A 15,363-nucleotide genomic window follows, 5' to 3' on the forward strand; every position below is an offset into this window, starting at 1 on the left:
AAGACCTTACATTTTGCTGCATTAAACTGATAACCCCATTCATTTGCCCATCTATCTAGCTTATTCAAATCCTCTTGCAAGGCTACCACATCTGCACTATTACTAATAACCCTTCCTGCTTCGCATCATCCACAAACAACTGAATATCCCCTTGCAATCCACTGGCAATGTCATTGATATAAAGGTTAAACAATATAGGTCCTAGCACTGAGCCCTGTGGGACCCCACTTGTAACCCTCTGCCTCCTGGAAACTGCTCCACCATACACAACTCTCTGATACCCATCAGACAGCCAATCCTGAATCCAGTTGACCAATCTGACATCCAGACCCATGTGCTCCAACTTAAATATCAGCTTATCATGTGGCACCCTGTCAAATGCCTTCGCTAAGTCTAAGAAAATTGCAGTATATGCCTTTCCCTCATCTAATGTTCTGGTAACTTTATTATAAAAGGCTAGCATATTGCTAAAACAAGAGCGTCCTTTCACAAATCCATGTTGACTCTCACAGATAACATTACCCTCATCTGCCCAATGCTGTATACGGTCTCTCACTACTTTCTCCAAGATCTTAACAACTACTGATGACACACAAACTGGCCTATAATTAGACACTTCCAGTCTGTTACCACCCTTATGCAATGACACTATCTTACCTTCCTTCCATTCCCTGGGCACCTTTCCTGCAGCCGGACTTTCATTGAAAAGCCAGGTTAAAGGCACTGTCAGTTCCCTAGCACATTCTCTCACAACTCGTGGTGAAATACCATCCAGTCCCAAAGCTTTATTTGACATCCAGAGTACTTAGTATCTGAAACACACTCTCCTCCTGTACCTCTAAACCTCGAACCTGCCCTATCCCTCTAGCATTAAAACTGACTCCTCTAGGATGAAATACTCCAATAAAGTGTTCATTGAACAATTCCACTATGTCCTCTGCATCAGTCACTCTATTCCCATTTTTATTCCACAATATCATTCTTCCACAGTCATTTCTCCTCTTACTGGCCACATAGCTAAAAAATTCCCTAGGATTTTCTTTGGATCTTAGGGCCAATCTCCTTTCATATTCCAGTTTTACTTTCCTTACCACACTAGTCACTCGTCTGGCGTGTGTCTTATATTCTTCATGCATATTCTCTTCACCTGTCTCCTTATATCTCTTCCATAGCCCCTTTTTTGCATGCAATTCCTGTTTAATATTGTTCTTCACTCGTGGTATACAACTTACCATTGCTGCTAACAAATATTCTTTCATAATTTCCCACACACTAATGATATCCTGGCCTTTCAGCCACATTCTAAACCACAGCTAGAAAAAAACTTAATATTTTAAATGACTCTTGTAAAACTTATGGTATGAAAATAAATCATAAAACAAAATTGAAGATAAGTAGAGAAGAAGAAAATGTTTCTATAAATCTCGAAAATCACCTGCTGGAACTAGTTAATAAACATGTTTATCTTGGCAGTCTTATATCCAGTAACCTCAACAATATGGAAACAGTAAAACACAGGCTAAACCTAGGTTGGACCAACATGAACAAACTAAACTAAATATGGAAAAATAAAAAAATCCCAACAAATCTAAAATTATATGAAACAATTATTATCCCAATGGCTGCCTATTCTTCAGAAGCCTGCCGATTAACTCAACAACCAATCAAGAAACTTCAAGCATTTGAAATGAAATGCCTCAGAAAAATTAATAACACCCACTGGATGCAACACATGACTAATGATCAAGTAAGAATAGATTTACACTTCCCAGATAATATAATAGACACAGTCATTAAGCATCAACTGAGATGGTTTGGTCATATTCAGAGAATGGCCCCTCATAGACTCCCATATTTAGCTCTGAATGGATATATAGGAAGAAAAAGACCTAGAGGCAGACCAAGAAGTACTTGATAAAGAACATTGCTGAAAGAACATTCCCATCTACCCAGCTATAGAGTCATGATTGAGATGACTAAAGATCAAGATTAGTGGAGAACCTTTCTTCTTAGTGGACTCAACCTGTTATCAAGCGGATGAGATGAGAGATGAATGTTCTCTTGTTCATCCTTCTGGCTGGTGCGATTCTCAGTCTGGCATCTGGCACTATCTTCCACCTTTTATTAAATATTCACTCATTGTTCTGAGTTCTCATTTTTTTACGTCTCATAGTAAACAGAACTTTCTTGTTTGTTGACAGATTGAACAAGAGTGTTCAATCTGTCAACAAACATCTTCCACATCCACCCCCCCCCCCGCCATACACACATGCAACACTTTCAGACAATGAACTATCTTTGAAAACTCCAACCACTCGGCACATTTGATTCTCATCCTGTATGTCTGCGTTGATCTTGTTCTCACTGCCAATTTGCCTTAATTAACTGTGAGCTGTGTTGCATAAAATTTGCTACAAAACCTACTAACAACCTAGGTAGTTACTATGCACCAATTTTTCAATTATTTCGGATAGCACTAAGAAATAAATTAAGAGTCAAAATTCAATAGTTTCTAGTTCAGTAGAAGAAATGTCTTCAGTTGTTTTCTCATATACTTAGGTATAGTTAGAGTGGGTTGCTGTACAGATGGCATATATGTATTCACTGAACATCATCAGATGCCATACATATGTCAGTATCCTTAACCGTAAAGTTCTGCCGATCCTTTCTAGCACCCATCCGTTTGTCCACTTTTCAGTATATGATATATGATATTCTCCAAGCCTTCTGTGACACTACATCTCAAAAGCAGCTATCCTTTTCCTGTCAGATTTCTTTAAGTTCCAAGTCTTACATCCATACAGGTAGCATCACTGCTCTATAATCAACTGGGCTCTGGGTTAGAATCCCACAGCAGTTTGATTGTGATGAATTTCATTCTGATGTTGCAACTCACTCCACTTAATGGAGATCTAAAGTGATGCTTGAAGAAGTATGTAGTATTTAGTCTCTAGAACAGGATTAGCAGATTGTCTCTGAACAAACTTAAAGTGTTAATGTGCTCTAGTTCCACTATTTCGTGATATTTTATCTTCTGCAAATTGAGCTTTTAGCAAAATAACAATGCCAAATGGTTTTAAGTCTACATAGAAAGACAACTTTTTTTCTCACCTTCCTTTTTTCCCAGTCTTAGTTGCACACAGTTTTTATATCTTTAAAACTTTTTTTTTACAAGGCAATTATATGATCAAGTTTTAAATCTCTTGAAATTCATGTCTTTTCTTTCTATTCTTTCTTTACTCATTGTGCAAGTTAGACCATAATTTCTTCCATTTTATTGAAACACTGCATTCTTTCAAGATAACTGTTTTGCTAGTTTATTATATTTCTAAGTTTCAACAAACTGCAGTGAATAATAACTTACTGTATGAGTAGATTTCATGAATATCGTGATTTATAATTGATTAGTGTTGTATGAAGTAATCATTAATTAATCCTATGCATTGTTTATCCTTCCAGATGGCAAATTATATGTATTTTCTACATGGCAGTTGAATAAATTTTTTGAAGGAAAAAGAAATGGATGGTCAAGATACTCTGACCAAAAAATGGTATGTCCTTTATTATTTTTTCCTACCAATTACTTATCTATAGGTTTTAATTATGTTTGTTTAATATGGTAAGAAACATTTGTTATAAGGTAGAATTTGTTAATGAGTTCACTTTACAGTATACTTAAGATTCCATATAAACTAATTATTTTGCTTTGCACTCCATTTAAAGTTCATGCATAAATATCACCATCAGATTTTGAAGCGGAAGTGGGACTTGTGTGATGATCTCACCATCACGGACTCTTGTCAAACCATACCTTAAACTTGTTCACAGTTTTTATATATATTTATCCCCCCTCACACACACACACACATGAGAAGTACAAGAACCTATAGCACATCAGTGCCATGTGTAAGATGCAGATAAGGGGTGAGAAAGAAGAAACTTATTGACATTCTTCTTAAAGAGCAGTAGGTTGAAATTGTTGGGAAATGCATCATGGGGAAGGCTGTTCCAGAGGACAGAGATAGATGGAATAAATGAGGAGAAGGAGGAGAAGCAAGTTTGAGTTTGCAGTTGTACTGTAAAAAGGGATGTTGGACAGCTATTGTTCCTGTTTTAACAGCAAGTGGAGAAATGATGTTTGCCAATTCACTGGGGCAGTGACTATGGAAGTATGTGTAGAAGAGACTCAGAGCTGAAACACTGCATTTGTTTGATAGAGGTTGAAGTGAGCCTGCTTCTATTCTTGTACTATTTCAGGTAGTGCATTCCACTGAACAGATACTTTTCAAGCAAAAAAAACTTGCTTTTCACTCCTCTGTACACACCCTTCTTAAGCAATTTCCAGGAATAGTCTCTTGTTTAAAATGTTCACACCAGGCAGTGTCCACAGATGCTGAAGCTCATCACAGGAAATCACTTTACTGTCTGTATGTCCCTTCTGTGTTAGATGGCTGCATGGTAGGTGCAACTTTTTCAGTAGAATTTTATTTGTAAAATTAACAATTGTGGATTGTCTGAATGGTACCATAAATCTCAAATGCATTTCAAACTGATTTCAAATTATATATCATGTTTATTTGATTTAGAAAATTTGCTTTACATAAATCATTTGCTTTCTTCACACATTGACTACATTATAAACACTGTTAAAATATATTTTCTTCCACTGAAAATTTAAAACAGATCTTAGAACAAGTGTATTTATGTAGTTATTGTCTGGTGCTATGATAAAACTGTGCTGTCATGCAGCATAGTGCTGTGAAAGGGCACATTTTTCATTATGAAGTGTCATTTCAGTTGTCTCTAATTACACTAATTGCTAAATATAGTAGATAGACTGTAAATGTCTCTATACTGTATTTCTTCTTCTTCATGTAGCTTCCTCAATGCGAGGGTGTTGCACCATGTCCTTTCAGTTCTCTCTGTTGGCAGCTCTTCTTTTTGTTTCAGCATATTCACATGATACTGTCCATGATCTTATATCATCAAACCATGTCCTCCTTTTTTAACTTCTTGATCCTCTTCCCTCCCATAATCTTTCTTTCTAAAGCTGTTAGTGTTCTCTGTCCTGCTAATCCTCTTAGTACATGTCCTGCCAGTTTCATCTTTCTCTGGCTCATTTCCTGCAATAAAGATTTTTGTGTTTTCATTCTCTGTAGTACCTTTGCATTTGTCACATGCTCTGTCCATGAGATTTTCAGGGCTCTTCTGTAGCACCATATTTCAAAGGCCACTATCTGTTGTCTGACTCTTTTCTTGAATTCTCAGGTCTCACTTCCATATGTGAAAACTGGCCATATTGTATTTAGTGACACAATAAAACTTGTTTTTCTTTCTTTCTTCTGCAGTATAGTATTGAGGATGGAATGTTTTTACATGCTGTAGAAACATTTTCATTCCAGTCTTCAGAAATAACAGGCATAATAAAAATTCATCTATTCTTGAATAAAAATGAATCTTTCTATGTATAAAAGAAAATTCTTAGAAAACTAAGATAAATAAATAAAACATCAAAATAAATACACATAACAAGTCCAACAAATAGTACAAGATGATTTACCCTTGTGCAAATCATGCAAATAATTTTTTTTATAATTATGCCCATCATGAATACAAACACACATCTAGAGTTTATAGGAATGCATATTATTCACTTCACACATCAATTTATAATATAATATCACAAATGTAAAATTATTAATAATTCCCTTGCCAGTAAGGAAAGTAAGGCATACCCAGGTCGTGCAACACAACAGGTTCCAGACCACCATCGTATAGCAGATTGTTGTATTTTAAAATTTTTTATTTTATTTTTTATTATTTTTTTTTATGTTGCTGCCACCCATGAAAGGTTATTTGCAAACCTATAATACATTCTCTACTGTGGGTAGGCTAAGGATTTTTCCCTTTTTTTTTTATCAACATTATATATTTTTTTGTATTTTTAATTTATTTTTTACATAATCTAGAAACCCTACTCTAGAGATCAAACATGAAACTTTTTGAAGCCACTTTAGGCCTTCAATCAGCAGGGTAATGGTCTCACACCAGGTGATGAAGTTCATCTCCCAGCTAAAGAATATCAAATCACTTTTTTTTTTTTTTTTTTTTTTCCCCACTTGTGGATGCATGTAATGGTTTAGTATTATTTTTAAAGAGTCATATACATGCATAAATGAAGCATTTATTTATATCAGCTACGCGAATGACGAATTTACAATAATCAGTCACACGACCTACTATATATCATTCCTCAAACATCTTCTTCAAAAACAATCCCATTCATTGAGAACCTATTTTTCAAGGGGGTGTCGATACCCCCCCACACACACAGGAAATGGATATTTTTGTATCCACTGAAAATAAATTAAACTTACTAAATGATCCTGACACAGCAGATGTATTTAACATTTTTCAGAAGAGGTGAATACCGGCCATCCATACTTCTAAAAATCAACTGATAAATATAAATTTGATAAAGACAAGCTCTCAATCCCTCAAAAATGTGGTCAGGTGTACAAAGCCAAAACAATAAGACAATTTTTACACTGGAACTGTCATGAGTTTCTCTAATACTGATGATATCTGGGTTCTTCTGCAGAAGCACAAGACTTTTTTGTCTGCAGGAAACATATTTAAAACCCAGTGAGGACTCCCTGCCTTAAGTAATTTCAGAAGGAAAAAATTTCAGCATTGAAAATGGTCTTGTTCATGGTGGAACAGCTATCCAAGTGGGAATTCATACTTCTTTCCAACATGTCCAGCTAAATACTGCTCTGGAACCAGCAGTGATTTGCTAATGTGTGAGATTTCTTAATACACTATTTTCTATTCATTTACCACCAGGTTGTGAGTTGAATGAGATCGAACCTTATATTGAAACTATCTCAGCCCATACTTCTCGTGAGTCACTTTAATGGATACAACGCACTTAGCGCCAAAACAAATGTACAAGGTTGTATCGTTGATCAAATGCTTGACAATCATCACCTCTATCTTCTTAATAATAGACTCATTATACCTTCTTCTGTATGTCTCTCCACTTGTATTTTGCAGTAGATCTTATCTGCCCCCCCCCCCCCACCACCACCATTTTTCCACTATTCATATAGGATGTCAAAAAGAACATCTAAGGAAGTGATCATTTTCCTGTTATTTGCACTATGCTCTGACAGGAACCATGTTCCCCTACACAGACATCCATGTGAAAAATGGACCAAGCTGACTGGAATACTTTTTCCCATCTTGCAAAATTTAATGCTGAAGCAGTCAGTCGAACAGTGAGATTAAATCAATGTACAAAGGTGGTCTTAAAAGTTCTCAGCCTAACAATGAATAAACGAATTTATAATTTCAAAATTATTTTTATTTTTCAACATGTTCTCCATTAAGACTAATACATTGCTCCAGCGCCATTATCCTGTCCCTGTAGTGGTTCTCAGTAAGATTTGCAAAATACTCCTCTACAGCTGCAATCACCTCCTTGATTCTAAGAAAGATGCTGACCACCAAGGAAGGGTTTGGGGAAGAGATAGAAGTCAGAGGGAGCCAAATCTGGGGAATAGGATGGATGTTCCAGCAATTTACAGTGCAGATCCTTTAATTTTCCTATTGCCAAAACACCTTCGTGGGCAGGTGCAAGATGATTTTTTTCTTCTGCAAACCGGGTCTTTTCTCACGAATTTTTTCATCTAGTCTAGTAAAAGATTGGAATAATATTCTCTGGTTATTGTTTTACCCTTTTTAAGATAATTAATAAACAAAATGGCTTTAGCATCCCAAAACACCGATGCCATGACCTTTCCTGTTGTTGGAACTGACTTTGTCTTCTTTGATGCTGAACCACCAGCTTCTGGTGAATCCAAGTCTCATCCCTGGTAAGAGCGTGGCACCCATCTTGCACAAAGCTTTTTCATTTGCATTTCTTCATGCAAAATATATCCTACGCATTCTTTTGAAATGCCTATAGCCTCAGCAATTTGACACTAACCACTCAGCCAGCCAGCCAGGCTGGCTGAGTGGCTAACGTGAGACTAGTGGCTAATCTGCTCTCCAGCCAAAAGGCTGCGGGTTCGAATCCTGCCAATGGCAGGGATGTTTGTGATTGTCTCTGGAAATACAAGTGGTGGTGTTCGGCAGTAGATGGAATTGGTGTAGTTGTGGTCAGTTTGTGGATTGAGTGGTGGAGACAGAGTTGGAGCAGGTACTCTCCCTCGACGAGTCTTTGGACTTCCTGCAGGTGTCAAAATAATAACATCACTCACTTTGAGCTGCCAGTCATCCAATACCATATCGTGCACTTGATCAATGATTTCTGGTGTTGTTACACTTTTTTGGACGTGCTCATGTGGATCATCTTCAAGGCTGGAACAGCCACATTTAAACTCAGCAGCACATTTCTTAATTGTCGAAAACGAAGGAGAAAAGTGCCCATAAACTTTTATGAACTTTAAATGGATTTCTTTTGGCATTAAACCTTCTTTCCGATCATCCAGTACCATATCGTGCCCTTGATCAATGATTTCTGGTGTTGTTACACTTTTTTGGATGTCCTTCATGTGGATCATTTCAAGGCTGGAACAGCCACATTTAAACTCAGCAGACATTCTTAATTGTCAAAAACGAAGGAGAAAAGTGCCCATAAACTTTTATGAACTTCGAATGAATTTCTTTTGGCATTAAAACCTTCTTTTACAAAGAATTCTATAACTACACGATACTCAATTTTATCCATTTCAAGGGATACAGACAACACTTTTGCTTCAGAGCTGTATAAAACAAACTACTTGATAGAATGACTTGCAATATCACATGGATGCTTATGACAGATGTACCAACTTAGGGGGAAAAAAAAAATCTTGCCGATAGTATTGCCATTAATGGTCGAGGCCGAGAATTTTTCAGACCATCCTCATATGTAACAGATTGTATTGTCAAGGCTGCACTAGCTGGAATTCCAAAGACATCATCTTGATTTCCACTTTATCCAAGCCCTGAGTGCCAGGTAGCCAAAAAAATATAACGAGAGCACGAGGTATATTTTGTAGACATCATGCAACATCAAATCTAATTGCTTTTATCTGTGTTTTGGCCAAAGCACATCATGTGAGACATTCGAGTCAAAAACAGTCTTGGATTTATCAATGAATCAAGACTGTTTGATAAATCAAACAACCAGTGCAAAAATTGTATGTGATTAAATCTGGAAAATGAAAGAGAAAGATAGATGTAGAACACACTGTTTTTCTACCTTGAAATATAATGCATGTGTTGTTGCTGATCCCAAAGCTATTGACGACTTTGAGAGAAAATTTTGCTAGAATCCCAGCAATAGCTTCATTTCCTCCTGAATTTTTAATGTTGGATGAACAACAAGAAAACCAGTGGCTAAACTTTTTTACAAATGGGCTAGAGCGGTTAAGGAGAAACTAAAAAGAGCTCTTCTCTCTTATGTTGGTACAGTAGGTCCTGATAATATCCATTATGAGATGATGAAACATCTTCTGTGGACCTCTTTCTCTTACTGCACATCAGAATAGTTAACAAAGTAATGTTTTCTGGATTCTTGGCATAAGTCAGTTGTCATTACCATCCTAAAACTGGGAAAGGATCCAAAACAAGCAAACAATTACCTATTTCTCTGACCAATGTTTTTGTAAGATATTGTAGAAAATGGTTAATCCTAGATTTATCTAGCATTTAGAATGTATTGATTTTTCTCTCCAATACAAATCATCTTTTGTAGACATCATTCAACATTTCAAAACACAGTTTGGTCTGTTTTGAAAAAATGTATAAGAGATGTATTTCTGAAACAAGAACACCTGATTTCATTGTTCTTTCATATATAAAAAACTTATGGCAAGCCTGGAGATATGGGATATTAAAAGATCTCTATAACCTTGCTTTCAGAGGAGACCTTTCTGTTTTTATTAAAAACTTTGTCTATCTGAGTTTTCCAAGTGAGATTGCCAAGTATATGCTGTCTTAACAATATCATCTAGAAGAGTGTATTCCCCAAGGCTCTGCCTTAATTGTGGCACTTTTTGCTATTAAGGTTAACTTAATCACTGAACATCTTCCTTCTGCTGTATGTAATGCTCTATATGTTGATGATTTCGCAATTTACTGTCACTCTTATAACATGTGAATAATTAAAAGACAATTTCAACAAGCAATTGATTTTGTCTCTTCATGGGGTCTAGCAATGGGTGTTTTAGCAGAAAAGTGTCGTGTACACTTATACCAAAAACAGACTCTTCACCCAGATCTTGAATTAAGAATTGAACAAAGTATCATTTCAGTAGAAATAGATTCCAAGTTGTTTGCACACATTTGTCAAATAGAAGAAAAGCAAGAGAATATTGAATTTCCTTTGCCCTCTGTCCTTTTCAGATAGGAGTTTGGATTGAACTTCATCTTAAACACATAAAGGGAAGGGATAGGTAGTTCTGCAGTAGCATGGATGGAGGAGGAGGAGGAGGAAAATGAAACTTGTTCTGTGGGTTTGGGGATATTGGATGGCAGTTGCACATGTTCCAACAGATTTAGTACAGAGTGGAGGAATTACTGATATTTCATATGAACATTTGCCATGGAAATATTTATAGAAGATACATATTGCAGAAAACAAATACCTGTATGAAAGTGGGTGGAATGAGTTGGTAAGAAATGATTTGTTGAAGATCAGTCTGATTGCCCTCTGTACTGAGTCAAGTATTTTTAGGGAGCTCTTAGGAGGACCTCACCCTGAAGGAGAGGCTTGATGTCAGAGTGATTCCAACAAGAGACATCTCATCTTGTTTAGAGATGAGAATTCTATCAAGGTTGTCGAGGTCAGTGCTGGATTACCAAATAGGCAGAGTAGGCACTGGCCTATGGGCCTCATACTGTTTAGGGGCCTCGAAACAACAGATCAAAATAGTATTGATTTGATCTTGAAAGAAAATTACAATCAAACTTTCTTAAATTGTCCAAAAACTAGAAAAAATGAATCAACTCAAAGAAACAAAAACTTTACATTAATGTTATCCCATTAGAGTGCACGCATGCACGAGAAACCTCCAGAAATGAAGTTTTGTTGTTTAGTAAAATTAAGTTATTTACTTTTTGTTTAATAATATTGTGTAATATTGTTTAATAATATTTAATAATTATTGTTTAATAACAATAATTGGTGATGTTTGTTTCATGTAATAAAATTAGTTTATTAAAATTGTTGGTTGGTAAAATTAAAAATGCATTGGGAGATAATTTGCGAAGGGCCCTCGAGATTTTGACTGCCTAGAGGCCTCCACAGAGTTTAATTCGGCACTGGTCAAGGTGTTGGCAAGGATAATACTGGAAGAGAATGTTTTTTTTAATGAGAAATAATGTGGAACTGGGTTGGATCCTATCCATGATCAAAGTGTAAGGTTAGTTATTGGTGCTTTTTTTTTTCTGTTACTCATTCAGTCTTTATGCTGAAGAAAATTAACTTTCTTCAGCATAAAGTTAACTGACTATATCATTTGGACAGAAACAGTCTCTTAACTATACCCTAAAAATAGTTTCTTCCAGAGCACACCCTGAATGGGCCAGCATGTTTCCTCTCAGCATTGGAAGGTTCAGTATCACACACATCAGACTACCATACATTCCTTTGGTATTCATGTTAAAGAGAATATGCAAGCTATTAGCATGAACATTTGTTGACAACATTATCTAAACTAAACATGCCAGCACTCCTCCATGGCAGGTTTGCATTCCATCCTGCAACCTGTTGCTCTGTGTCAACTAGGAAGTCTCACACTAAATCACCCACCTACATGCAGTTATTTAATGCACATAGAGCAGACCACTGATTTCATTACCATCTATGCTGATGGTTAGAAGTCTGAGAACTCTCTTGATTGTGCTGCTGTATTTCCACTTTATCATATCCAATCAGATTGATATTCACTTGACTGAGTAATTATAGCAGAGTTGCATGCAGTTCAGCTTGTGCTTATGCATATAAAAGAAAACTGCTATGAAAAATGTATGATTTATACTGACTCACTGAGTTCTTTACAGACTCTCTCTCCCCCCCCCCCCCTCTTCTGGGTACAATTCACAGCCGATTTTGATGTTTAGTTCCAGAATTGAGGGAAATGAGATTACAGATGCAGCTGTTAGATCAGCTCATACTTTATCTGATACTGTCTGTTAGTCCCACATAACTACAGTTTATAAGATCAGAGATAAATACGCAGTGGTAATCATCATGGCAGGAAGCACTGACAAACAAATTACAGAAGAAACTTGTAATTAGGCATCAGCAATCTAGTCAACATAGAAACACAAGAGCAAGGAAATTGTTCTTGCTAGGCTCTACATAGGTCACAGTTATCTTACACGTTCTTATTTATTGGGAGTTGAATGACTATCCTGTGTGTGAACAATGCAACATACATCTCACCATTAGTAACTTTCTGGCTCAGGCTGAGCCACATCCACATAGTCTGTCACAGCTTAAGTGTATATACTGTCATAGTACCTGTCACATCACCTCTTTAATTTATTTACTTCATTCATAGTTAAATGCCAGAAGTATCAGGAACGAGGGGGGGGGGGTTGGCATTGGTTAGTGCAACCTCACCAAAAGTTATACACATTAGTGAGACAAGCAGATGATGTAGTTACAGGGATAAAATGTGAACGGTTTAGTATTTTCAGGGAAGATAAAGAAAATGGGATTGGGTGAGGGGTACTGCTGATGATAGCAGATGAATTGCAGCTAAAAAGAATAAGAAATAAGCAGGAGGGTGGCTGTTCATTTGAAGCAGTCTAGTGTGAGATCAAGACCGGTAAGACAAAATATACAGTTGGTTGTTGCTATAGGCCAGCGAGTTCCACAGATGATCTGGTCGAGTGATTATTATGGGATCTTCAACTATGGAGATATAGACTGGAAGGAAGAAAGATTACATGGTAGGAAGGAAATGGAATTTATATGCCTACTGAGAGATAATTACTTAAGGTAGCATGTGATGGAGGGGATCGGGGTGCGAGTATTGGACTTGGTCATAGGATCAGAAGAGTTATCCATAACCAAGATGCCCACATTGCCTCTGATTGGCAAAAGTGACCATGTGGTCTTGACTTGGGAGATTGTAAAACATGAGGAATATTCTGTCAAGAAGGGGTATATGTGGAACTACAAGGAGGTGATTATGGCAAGTTTACGAGGAAGCTTAAATGTGTACCATGGCATAAAATACTGCAAGGTGTCTTAGTAGTGTATGTGAGATAGTTAAGGTTCGTCTGGAGGAAGCAACATTAAATTGTATACCTAAGGTAAGGAAGGATAATCAGGTAGGAGTTAGATGGATGAGTAATATCATTAGGTATGAGCTGCAGAAGAAGAAAATGATGTGGAGGGTATATAATGCCAGCCTGGTTGGCCGAGTGGTTAGTGTATCCACTCTCTAGCCAAAAGGCTGCCGATTTGAATCCCACCGTGGACATGGATGTTTGTGATTGTCTGTGAAAATACAAGTGGTGGTGGTGGAAGGTAGATGGCATTAGTGTAGTTGCGGTTGGTTGTAGTTGGTGGGTTGAGTGGTGGAGACAGAGTTGTAGAGTAGGTGCCCTCCCTCAATGAGTCTTTGGACTCCTTGGAGGTGTCACGTAATAATAATAAGGTGAATGGTAACTAGCAAACTCATGAACAGTACAAAGCTCAGGCAAGGAAGGCAAAATCAGATTATGGGAAGAATCTAGCCAAGAATACCAAAGGAAATCCCCACCCAAAAAAAGTTATTTTGTAACTTGGCAAGTAAGAGGAAGAATATCTATAGAAGATTAACCTTAATGAGTGATGATGGTCACGAGGTGAGAGAAGCAGATAAAATGGTTGAGTTACTGAGTAACCACTTTGCAAGGGTATATCATCCAAGTGAGGTTACTGCTGTAGCATATGTGACAGAAGGCACTGATGTAGGAACGGAAGTGGATGATTTGGACGTTTTTGGGATATTGCAGAATCTCAATGTAAATACAGCCATGGGATTTGATGGAATATCAGCTTGGGTTTTGAGAGAATGCCTAGGCTATAATTTAAGTCTCAGCTCTGGTTCTCAGAGTTCCAGGGGAGTTGAAATCGAGCGAAATAATTCTCTTGCATAAGGGAGATTCTAAGACTGCAGTAGCAAATTATAGACCAATTAGTGTCTCAGGCATGGTGGTAAAAGTACTGGAAAAATTGGTCAAAAAGAGAATTGAGGAATGGGCAGATAAAAATAGGATACTGTATGAGGGGCAACATGTCTTTGCAAATGGTCAGTCATGTTTTAGTAATTTTCTAACTTTTTATAATAGAGTAACAGCTTAGGTGGATAAAGGAAATGGCTACACAATGATTTTGCTAGATTTTGCAAAGGCATTTGACAAACACCACATGGAACTCTTATTACACAAATTAGAACAAATGGAGATGGATATGACACTGGTTATGTGGATAAGAGGGTGGTTGCTGGACAGTATATGAAGGGGCAGAATCAAGGTGAAAACAGGTGACTAGTGGTCTGCCACAAGTTTCAGTGCTGGGACCACTACTGTTTAATTCGTACATAAATGATATAGAAAATAACCTGAAAAGAAATATTCAGTTGTTTGCTGATGATTAACAATTAGGTAGAGTAGTAGTTTATCAGGGCAATGTGGAGAGCTTGCAGGATGGTTTAAAATATTGAAAGTTTTTTCACTTGGTTTACTGTAAATTAAAGATGCTAAGAAATTATATTCTTGTTTTCATCCTTTATCCAAGTGTAAGCAAACTAAGTTTGCATGTGAAGTAACTTCATGACTAGGCTACTTGTATATAGAGGCTGATGACTTCATATTAATTACTTTAGTATTCTGTAATGCAATGCACATATCCTTATGGACATGTATAATGCTATGATTTATACATGCATATACATACACCAATTAGATCTCAATAAAGGTCGAAAATAGTCTAGGTAGTGACTCTTCCCATAATGCATAGTTATACATGTCTGTAAAGTTATGTGCATTGTATTATGGAATACTAAGGCAATTAATGTGAAGTCATCAGGCTCTTTATAAGAGTAGCCCAGTTGTGAAGTTACTTCACATGCAAACTTTGTTTGCTTATACTTAGATAAAGGATGAAACCAAGAATATAATTTCTTGGCGGCATCTTTAATTTATGGTTTAAAATAGGCTTTCAATATTTGCAAAAGATAATGGGTTTCAGTTTAATGGGAAGAAATGCAAAGTTATGCATTTTGGTATGAATAGATAACAAGCTGTGTATCACATTGATAGAACTGTACTCCTGGAAATAGATGAAGCTAGAGATTTTAGGGGTGGTAGTAG

At 36.7% G+C, this 15,363-nt stretch overlaps 1 protein-coding gene across 2 annotated transcripts in view; it reads left to right on the forward strand.

Moving 5' to 3' along the window:
• The window catches only part of LOC150108875 (uncharacterized), a 201,364-nt gene that overhangs the window by 72,771 nt on the left and 113,230 nt on the right, over window positions 1-15,363 (forward strand). For both annotated transcript variants that reach the window (XM_090404009.1, XM_090404018.1), the window contains exon 2: window positions 3,460-3,551. The gene's annotated coding sequence lies outside the window, so the exon portion shown is untranslated. The remainder of the gene's footprint in view (window positions 1-3,459; window positions 3,552-15,363) is intronic.

This window comes from Typopeltis vanoorti, chromosome 2 (assembly GCF_054136105.1).
Source record: "Typopeltis vanoorti isolate ZY-2024b chromosome 2, IOZ_Tvanoo_1.0, whole genome shotgun sequence".
NCBI lineage: Eukaryota > Metazoa > Arthropoda > Arachnida > Uropygi > Thelyphonidae > Typopeltis > Typopeltis vanoorti.